The sequence below is a fragment of the Osmerus eperlanus genome, chromosome 13 (genome assembly GCF_963692335.1).
Source record: "Osmerus eperlanus chromosome 13, fOsmEpe2.1, whole genome shotgun sequence".
NCBI lineage: Eukaryota > Metazoa > Chordata > Actinopteri > Osmeriformes > Osmeridae > Osmerus > Osmerus eperlanus.
Genome location: NC_085030.1, coordinates 7,888,241 through 7,898,113, shown reverse-complemented (window position 1 = coordinate 7,898,113; position 9,873 = coordinate 7,888,241). Strand labels below are relative to the sequence as shown.

Below are 9,873 nucleotides of genomic sequence, written 5' to 3'. Positions count from 1 at the left end.
AGAGAATTGAACTTAGATTTGGGTCCTGGTGGAATTCATTTGCTGTTCCTTATTTTCTCTCGTCATTGGGGTGGGCTTGTTCGTGTGGGGGTGGGTGGTGACAGAAAGACTTGTCGTACGAGGAAGGCATGCCTGACACTCGCAGCTCCACTGGCGTGAAAGAGAAACAGTCCCAATAAAATAAATAAATACACAACCTAGGGGCATTTTGTTCTGTCCCAAACACAGCCAATAGCACTGAAGGCTGAAGTTCACATACAGTTCAAATGGTCCATATTTTGACACATCCTTTCTGAGAGCCTTTAAAACCAGCTAGCTCAAATGGCGATGGAACTTGGCCTGACGATGTCCTGGCCCCAGGAATGTGACAAATTCATTTAAAAAAAGGGTGCAGGTGGCAGATGAGGCCCGGAGATGGAGAAGCGTGCTGGCTCCCATGGCTGGCTGGCTGGCTGGCAGCGGCTCATTGGGAATGACGATATGCTCCATATGTGTTTAATCAGTCGCCTGGGAACAGCACTGATGCTAGCATTGCTCTGGCACCAATGGCGGAGCCAGGGGGTGGCCGGGGGTGGCCACGGCCACCCCCCGTAGAATCTCGGCCACCCCATTGGCCACCCCAAGCACCACATCAGAGCGGTTAAAAGTTTTGACGGCTGTGGAAAAATGCGGAACCTTTCTCGCACCGCTAGTACACTGTCGGACCCTTTAGCCACGCGCAGCGCGCACACATCCTGTATTTGAATTAAACGGCTCAAGCATGGCCTGAGAATGCCTGTTACCACCTGACGCTTCGACCGGCACCTGCGGCTAAGTGAAGAAACGCAAAACAGAAAGGTATGATATCATAATGGATGTTGTTTTTGTCTTCTAATAACTGTGACTATCCCACCCATGACTATCTATTTTGCGAAGTTTAGAAGCAAGCTAGATCGGAGGAGAACATAGTAAACTGTTAAAATTGCTATATGCTATGCTGTATTTGATAACTACGTTGCCAGAACGTGTTATGATTGTGTCAGGTATATACAGTATGCATTTTGGATAGGTGTCATTAAAGAGGGAAAAATAATGAAGAGGAAGAAGGCAGACATAGCGTCCTTCTTCAGGGCAAGTGGAAAGAAGACAGCTAAGGCAAAGAATGAGGATGAGATGGAGAAAAAACAGGCAGAGAGTGAGGATGAGGAGCCCCCAGAGAGCAGCAACTTAAATGGACCTCCAGGTATACAGTATAGAGACTCACATATAGTACAGCTTGATATGATGTTATCTTATTTACAATTGGCTTAAAGTGTGTCTATTCATATACAGGTCAGGTTGAAAGTGCATTGTAAAACATATCAGTTAGTTTTTTCATTACATTAAAGTATGGCATATTTGTATTTGCTACCCAGAGACACTTTCACTAATATTATACTTTAGCTTATAGTGTGTTTGTTAAACACTATATAGCATGCATTATAAAACCTTTAGGAAAATTACCTGTACACCTTATTGTAATTATTTTAGATGTTTCTGAAAGATTGATTGAGAGCAGGACAGAAGAGTCCTCCCTGAGGAGTGGCCCCAGTGGATCCCCAGGTAAATTGTCAATCTTACATTGTATGTTGTACTCTTCTGCTAACTTTTCCATCGATATTGTCCACAAGTTTATATTGAATATGTTTAATGCTGTAGAAAATGAATTTTAATCTTTTGTATCTGTGAAATTGGATAGTGGATCATTACACCTTGTGGAAAATACTTTAAACACCTATTAATGTTTTTAATATATATATTTAGATTCCCACAGAGAAGATTCAGACAGCGAGAGAGAGGAGCCTCCAACAACGAGTGGCGGCCCAAGTGGACCTCCAGGTATACTCACTCTTTCACACATACTGGACACTTTAATGCTTGTCATATTTACATTTGTTGTAATTCAGCAAATTGTATTCAGGATGTTATTTTATTTATTTTCCTATTTCTATACATTAGCTCAGTATTTTATACTTTTTGTTATTTAAAGATAAATCCATATTGTGATCAGACTTGATTAAAAAAACATTGCACTTCTAATTTTGCATCCTTGTTTTGTATTCCTGATGATACACTGAGAGAATTGACTTGGCTTGTCGCCATAAACTGAGGACATCTCTACTATAAAATAGAGTACCTTACTGTCATTGCATATCTCTACAACCATTGTTCGACTCAGTCGTACAATACAAAAAAAAACACAAATAGCAATCGCTAAATCAACACAGTTTAAAACCAAGTATGAATACAGAATAAGTGTATTCTTTTTTTTCACCTGAATTCCGAATAATGTTGAGATGTTTCCTATATGTGTCTAAAATAGCTCTGCATCGCCTGGTGAGACACATGCTTGCCACCCAAAAATTATCACTGGCCCCATCCTGGCCACCCCAATGGAAATTCCCTGGCTCCGCCACTGTCTGGCACATAGCACAAAAGGGTTAACGCTGTCCAATTGAGAGAGAGAGCGAGAGAGCGAGAGAGCGAGAGAGCGAGAGCGAGCATTGCACGAGCAAGGATGTGCAGCAGATGACTCCTCTGTTTCCCCAGGGTCAGGTCTGTGTTTTCCTCTGCCTCTCTCTCCCAGGAGTTTAACACCCCCCCCCCCCTCCCACACACACATCCCACCCCGACTAACCCTCTACAATATGGCTCAATTATGACATGCTGCTCCCAGCTCTCCAGTGGCATGCAGGCAGGAATTAAGTGTGTGTAATATCTGTGGAGTCAGAGATCCGGAAGCATTGACCTGATGGGTGACATTCCCCACTCTGGGCTAGAAACAGTCTTTCTGCTGGGGTGATCAAGAGTTTTTTTTTTTTTTTTTTTCAAATGGCGTAGATGTTATTTGTGGGGAGGTCTGCTGCAAGAATAATGGTTAATATAGCAGGGCCTCTTTTTCAGAAACATTTCGAGGCGAAGGAAACACAGGGTAGAAATGAGACAGTCAAAGACGCAGGTGTCAAAATGGATACTTGAATACCAATAGAAATACCATTATGTGAATGACAGCTGTGGCACATTCCGTCACAAAAAAAACGGAAAGTAGATGTGACATTTTAAACACAGACTCATCATTTCCGACAAGGACAGTATCTGTTCCTTCTGAATTCAATCCAGCACTGACACAAACAAACAGACATAAAGAACACATTAACTAGGAATGAAACCATTCCGGGCGAACAATTGCTCATTGTTCGGCTGCAACCTCAAACGGCACAAAAGTACGCTGTCTATTTTGTAAGAGTACACCTTTGAAATGGCCAACCTATTCCTAGCACATAAATATGTAAATATCAACCTCTGAGGATGCTATTCTCTCCTGCTGTTTGCTCCAAACACAGTGAAATGACACCTAGGCTAATAACGATATGATGTAAATGTCCTTGATTGTAGTAAAGGGGGACTGTCATCCAACGTACTGTAGTCAAATGCAAATCAAAATGTTATCGGCCTGCACAGTCTAGCGACTGGCTGTTTATTCCTTTTGTGTTCTGACGAGCAGCATTGAGTACAGGGAACACGGAGGGGAAAGCAACAGGCACTTGACATGGAACACTCCTGACTGAAAGGGACTTGTCAATCGCATCAGCGGAGGACACAAAACATGCGCGCTCGCTCCGTAATTATGGATTTCATTACACAAATGTGCGCCTCTCTAACACGCACAACACAAGTCGCAAAAGGGAAATATGCATTGCGTATTTTTTATTTATTTTTGTAATCTTCTTAAGGAAATTTGCACATCAAAACAAAGGGGAGAAAATCCTCTCGCTTGTGCTGCTGGCTGTTGGGAGAAAACCCCCCACAAAAACCTGGAGTTTGCAAGGAGCAAATACATTGCACTAGAAAAAATGTCAAAGTTGATTTTAATCACAGATTGCACTGCATGTGCAGAGTTACAGCTGGAGAGTTACATTGAGCTCAGTTTTTCTTTCTATTCTAAAAAGCATGCCCTTCCACACGCAATTGCTGTGACAGAGATCTCCAGATCTCAAAAGACACAACAGAGAGATTCAGAGATTTGTCGATTATCTCCAGCTGTCTTCAGAACATTGTTTGTGATGGGGTTTTCTTTTTTCCTTATTCTTGAATATTTCAAAAACAGGAAAAGGAAGCCTGTGGAGAGGGGGGCTTTGTATTCACCATTGTCAGGCATTTGCACCAATTATATATCTAAGTGTTAGATTAACAATACCCGAAAAAGTGATCAAGTACTGATTCAGCTGAAGTTAGTTTAACGCTGATGTAGGAGAGAGGGGAGGGTATTTGGGAGACTAGTATCATACCATTAAAAACGAAAGCCCTTTTGTTAGTGTGTGAGGTGTAACCCAGAGTAGCGTGTCATGGTGCTTGTGTCTCAAGGAGGATAGCTGCCTCCTCAGGTGAGCGCAGAGCCCTGAGTGATGTGGATTTAACTTCCGAAAAGACTCCTGATGGAAAACTGTCGTGGCAACCCCTCATAAGCTCACCCCATCATAGTATAATGATCTCCACTGGCATTGAGGTGCTCGACTCCATCTCCCTCTCCCTCTTTTATTCTCTAGCACATGCAGGCTATAATGCTAGGGGGAGGCCATTGAGAGTTAATGAATGGTTGTAATGGGGAGTCTGGAGTAATACACAATTGAAGTCTTTCATGAGTTTTATGGATCTGGGGCTAATTAATGAAAAATGGAGGCCGCATTGTCTCCCATCAAACCCAATCCCTAATTCACCAGAGCCCCAATAACCCCTGTGTGCCGCGGCCTAGCGTTTTAATCACTCTACCTCCAGTGCACCAGGCCAGTCCCCTAGTCAATTATTGCAATTCAATTTAGCATATTAATTATAGCCGCTGCCGAAGGGTGTGTTCTCGCTCTCTCCACTCGGGGTGAACCTGGCTTGTGTTTTGGTTCCCCCCCCCCCCCCCCGCCCACATGTTTGCTTATCTCTGGCCGTGTTTGTGTAGTGTTGTACCGTGGGACGGGGGTTATCTCTACAGCATGGTAATTTTGATGCCATTGCCCTGGGATGTTGGCGTAAATGAGCGGGCATCTCCACAGGGAGCCTCTCCCTGCTAATCCTTCTGTAAAAACCTAATAAGATCATTGATGCCCCCCAGGAGAGATCAAGGGGCTAGTGTCTGGGGACCTGTCCCTTAGCTAAGAGGCTGTGACTTGGGTGCCCTTGCGCTGCCTGAAGGACCCCAGTGGAGTGACCTGTGGAGTCACTGGTGGACAGTTGCAGCCAGGCATGCTGAGGTCATTCCCTCAGATGTGTAGGACCCCTTTAGAGGTTTGGAGTTCTAAAGCATTGCAGTCAGGCTTCGTTATCGCAACCTACACTGCTTATAAGACCCCTGTCTAAGAGAATATCCAGCAGGCACTCTTCTGGCCACCCATCTCACTCTGGTTCTCAGAGGTGCTGAACCAGACTAGACAGGTGCAGTGGTCTGAGAGAATGGAGCCTCTGTGTGACCAGGACATCTGGAGCGTCTGGGTGAAACAAAGCCGTGATAACTCAAATGGTTTTCACAGAATTGGGAAGGAGAGGGTCTGAACCTGAATCTAACATGCTTGAAATGTATACTTAAGTATCAATGCTTCATAATCTGCCGCAATGGGCGTTGCGAACAAAGCCTACATAAGCTCTTGGGAGAAATAGATGGACAAAGACCGGATAAAGGCAATGCCGACTAACGGGAGAAGGTAAATCTCATTAGAAGTCGCAACTGTGTTGGAAGGCACACCGTTGACATGTCGGGGAGTAAGTGATGAAGTGAGTGCCCCTGCTGTGGTTCTCCTTGCCCAGTCAGAGTACTCCCTCCTCCCCCCCAGCATCCTCCTGTCTCCCCCTTGGCTCCTGGCACTCCTGGCACAGCCTATCACATCTCCAACACCCAGGCAGATGGGCCCTGCTTTTTATGTACTAATCAAGGAGGAATTTGCTCCCGCACAGACACGTCACCTCTCACCTCCACGTCGAGTCGCATTAATTATTCATCCTCAGTGAGGTGAGACGCTGCCAAGGGTCGCAAGGGAGGAGGGGACAGGGAGAGGGGAGGGAGGACGCAGCACTCTCGGTTTGGGCTGCCAGCTCACCTTTGGCCATCACCGACGTGTCGAAGCTTCCCCTCAACCCCCCGGGAGACCGCCATGGAACATCTGGGTCAGCCCCCTGTGCCCCCGACACCGCCCCCTCCCTCGTCCCCTGTCCGCGCCCCTCTCCTCAGGGACACGGTAAACATCAGGAGCACACAGAGTGAGTGAGTAGCGCTGGAGCCGGGGACCAAGTTCTGCAGCATTACAACCTGCTGGGAGTTTGTCTGAGGTCAGATGAAAGGCAGTCCATGCTTCTGTTTGTTTGGGAACATGAGATTGATGCTCTCCTGCTGTGTCCTTGCGCCTATTGTAACATGATTGATATTCTGAGTCTCAAGCCGTTTTAAGATGCTGTGAATATTGTTCTGGTTTGAGCACCAGTGAATGAATGAGTTATTAAAATAAGTGACATTTTGGGCTTGCATCAAATGATGCTTGGAGGTGAACTGCACTGGAAGAGGGCTCAAATATTGCAGCTTCGATGAAATGAAGGTGATTTCTAGTCAAACGTCCTTTTCTTCTGCCACTTCAAATCCATCCGCTTCTATAAGGGATCTGTGTGGACTGACCATCTTTCATTTGAAGGAAAAGGTGTGTGCTGTGAGCTTTTAGATAGGTGCTGGGCTGTATGGAAACCACCAGGGATTGGGCTAAAGGCTATTTCAACTGTACAGAAGATTTGTCCTTCCACTCCACTCAGATCTTAAAGATTACAGTGCAGCTATTACACAGTTGTAGAGTATTAGGAAAGTCACATGCACTGGCGTCAAAATCGCAGGATCGGGTTGACAAAGTCACACCGACACTGGAGTGGAATACAGGTCATGTAGCAATGGTGACACTTTCAAATCACCGAACAGACAATCATCAAACCGACCAGAGCTGAGTCATGGGAACATACTGTTGCCATGATGTCATTCACTTTTACAGTCTATTCAATTAGCAGACGCTTTTATTCAAAGCAGCGTACAAATAGTGCAGTAGAAGATCAAGGATCAGAAGTGCATGGTTCTACAGTATTTTGGTCATCATGAGTCAAGGAACATTCTGTATTTAGGCCTACTAGCCACTTCAGCCTTCTGTAGCTCCTGAAAGGTGTTAAGACTATCAGGATGTAGTCACTACAAGATGGGTCTCAGAGAACCTGAGGAATCAGGGTACAAGTGCAGTAGGGGTGGGAATCTTTTGGTACATCACGATTCTATTCGAATCGATTCTTGGGGTCACGTTTCAAACGGCAACGTGTGGCACTGAGCCTGGTTATTGTTTACTCAGGTTCCACACTGCGTTCATGCTAACACACACTAACAAACGCCGACACAGCCCAGCACACGATGCAATCCCTGTTTATCTAGCAAACAGGAAAGGTAGTTTTGTACTTTAAAAGCATGTGCTAGATATTGTAGGTCATTATCCTCTTAACAGGAGGAAGGGAAAAACAACCAAATGCCTTTGTGGCTGCGCTCGCATCGCCACTGCGCTATCAGTTGTTAAATGCTACTGTACTGTAGGCATACACTACAGTAGCTCATCATTAGGTCAGCGGGTGCCAGCTAAAACGTGGTAGAATAGCACTTTTCATAGGCTAATCACACATTATAGTCGTGTTAGAAGGGTAATCTTTTTAGATTCCTCCATCAAGCTCACTCAGATCATTAGGAAGCGATTTCCATTCTGCCTGAGAGTCCATTAGTTGCTTGAGTAACATTTGACTCCAAATTGAGGCACAAATTGTATCTGGACAGATTTCAGGACAATAACAAGCTTAGGGTATTACATGCAAATGCATGATTAAAGAAAAGGAAAAAATATCCTCAACTTGACTTGGAGTTTCACAAATGCACAAGATGCTGCACCAGCCTGGATTTCCATAACTTCATCCTGAGTTTCTGACCTCTTCATTTTTCGTGTATTTATCACATTTTTACGGCCAGAAACGGCAATGTGTGCAGGCTCCTTTGAGCTGTCCGTGAATGACTTTCAGCTACCTTGCGCAAGGTGGGCAAACCAGTGGGGAGTAAGCCATTATGGCAATGTTGTGGTTCATTTGAGTGCCGTGCACTGTGCAGGAAAACATGATCTTTCCGAGCGGCCAGGGGATTTGGCCCAGCGGGATCACTGGGGAGGCACCGCCCCGTAAATTACCACTAATTACAGCCTGGACCCATCGGCCCCCACTAGGAGACACGGGAGGCCCGTTCCTCTCCACTTACTGTACCACGGTACCATATGCAGCTCTGCTGAGGACCGGGACACAGGATTTACACCATGCAAATGAAGCCCCCTCTCTTCCTCCTGCTGTTAGACATACTGTGCTGCCTAGACGGTTGAGCTGGTAGGACACATTCATATGCATTATATCATGAATGATTTGCTTCCAAGTGTCTGACACGGTATTTGCTCCAGGTGGCCTTTGAGTCTTTTAATGTCTGAGCATTGGACGTTTAATGTAAAATCAATGATAAGATGTGGCTTAAGCAAAATGGCTGTTAATGGTACAAGCTACTAGCTATATAATACCCAGGTGAACACACTATCTCAAAGTGCTTTGTGTAAACCAGCCTTCAACATTGCACCAAGATGAGGGAATACAAATAATACAGAAAAATAGCCTGAACGGTACACAGCTCTACACAAACACTGAAAAAGCCCACAAAACAACATGCTCTGAGAGAGGGCACAGGGGAGGGTAAGCAAGAGAGAACCAAGTAAGAGAGTGTGTTTGTATGAGACAGAGGTGGTGGCAGTGAAGAGAAGGAGAGATGGACAGAGAGAGAAAGAGAGAGATGGAGGGACGTCAGGAGGAAACAAAGAGAAGGGCTAGTCCAGTCCAGGGGTTCTGGTGTGGTGTGGTTCTCTTGCACCACAGGTGTCTTGTGTTTGATGACCAGAGGGGAAAAAAGCCAAGTTCCAGGATCAGAGGTCTGGATCACAGCTGGATACAGTCTCTCTACTTCTCTCTCTCCATCTCTCTCTGTCTCTCTCGTACTCTTTCTCTCTCTCAGTGGCCGGTCTCAGTTGAAGCATTCAGAGCTCTGTTACCATGGGCACTGAGTAAAACCTCTCCTCCTACCCTCTCCTCTCTTTTCAGAGCAGGCCCCACCTGGAGTGCCCAGTTGAAACAACTTCTTTCTCGAGGCCGCAGAAATACCATGCCTTTTCTCCAGATAAATGCATCCACCTCTACACCGAAATTCAATATTTAGTCAGGGATGCGATGGAGGCAGGGCAGAGTCTGGCTTGTGCCCAGTCTTCTCAGCCAGGGTGACAGACAGGGCACACATTAAAACCTAGGAGACTGCTAGGCTGCAGGCTTTGGTAAAGCCTCTTAGCCCTGTCTGTTCCATGCTAGGTGGCACAGGTACAGGGGCATTTACACATTGTCACTGTATTACTGAGGGGCCCATGGCGAATGGCAGTCCACAAAGCCAAGGTGAGGCGGGCTGGCTGCCAGTCTGTGTTGTTCCAGCCTGGTAAGTGTTAGTATGGGAAAGGAAGAGATCAACTACAGAGGGTACAGTTTCTGGGGGAATTGTGCTTATGGCTGCCGCAGGTGGGGCAGTTTATTTAACTACGTCATTTCCAAACCTTTTGCTTTATCAAATGTCCATAACGTTCAAATATTTGGAGAAAGACAATAGTTTTTATGGGGTGTACTTACATATTCAAGTTACTAAAGGTTATGCGGTATAAGTGTAATTGATCAGGTAGACTATGTTGGCTTAAGAGACTGGCTTTGGGGGACACCGTGCTTTAAGAGTGCTTTTGAAGT

At 45.5% G+C, this 9,873-nt stretch overlaps 1 long non-coding RNA gene across 1 annotated transcript; it reads left to right on the top strand.

Moving 5' to 3' along the window:
* The first annotated feature begins 561 nt into the window (after positions 1-561).
* On the top strand, positions 562-1,896 carry LOC134032582 (uncharacterized). Its single transcript, XR_009932036.1, has 3 exons — positions 562-1,222; positions 1,510-1,581; positions 1,783-1,896. It is a non-coding gene; the product is annotated as an uncharacterized LOC134032582 (long non-coding RNA).
* The last annotated feature ends 7,977 nt before the right edge of the window (positions 1,897-9,873 follow it).